The following is a 314-nucleotide window of genomic DNA, read 5'->3' on the forward strand; positions in this document are numbered from 1 at the left end:
CCACCCCCCCCACCCCCACCCCACACACACCCACACACGAGGGAACACCAACATGTTCTATACACAGTGGAATTATTGAACTGAGTAATATGTTAACATTTCAGCCAACATTGCACATATTTGGTTGAATCGTGTTACATTTCACTGTGTTGCGGAGTTAAACACAGTCATTTCTTTATTACATTACATATCTGTGTGGGTCTGATGGTAAAGCTGATGATGATTTGAATGATTTCTAAGCAGCAACGGTTAAAAAAAAAAAAAAAAAAAAAAAAAACTCTGTTTTTTTTTAATACCCAGGGGAGGGGCCCCAT

The sequence above is a fragment of the Seriola dumerili genome, unplaced genomic scaffold (assembly GCF_002260705.1).
Source record: "Seriola dumerili isolate Sdu_G_001 unplaced genomic scaffold, Sdu_1.0 BDQW01000056.1, whole genome shotgun sequence".
Taxonomy (NCBI): domain Eukaryota; kingdom Metazoa; phylum Chordata; class Actinopteri; order Carangiformes; family Carangidae; genus Seriola; species Seriola dumerili.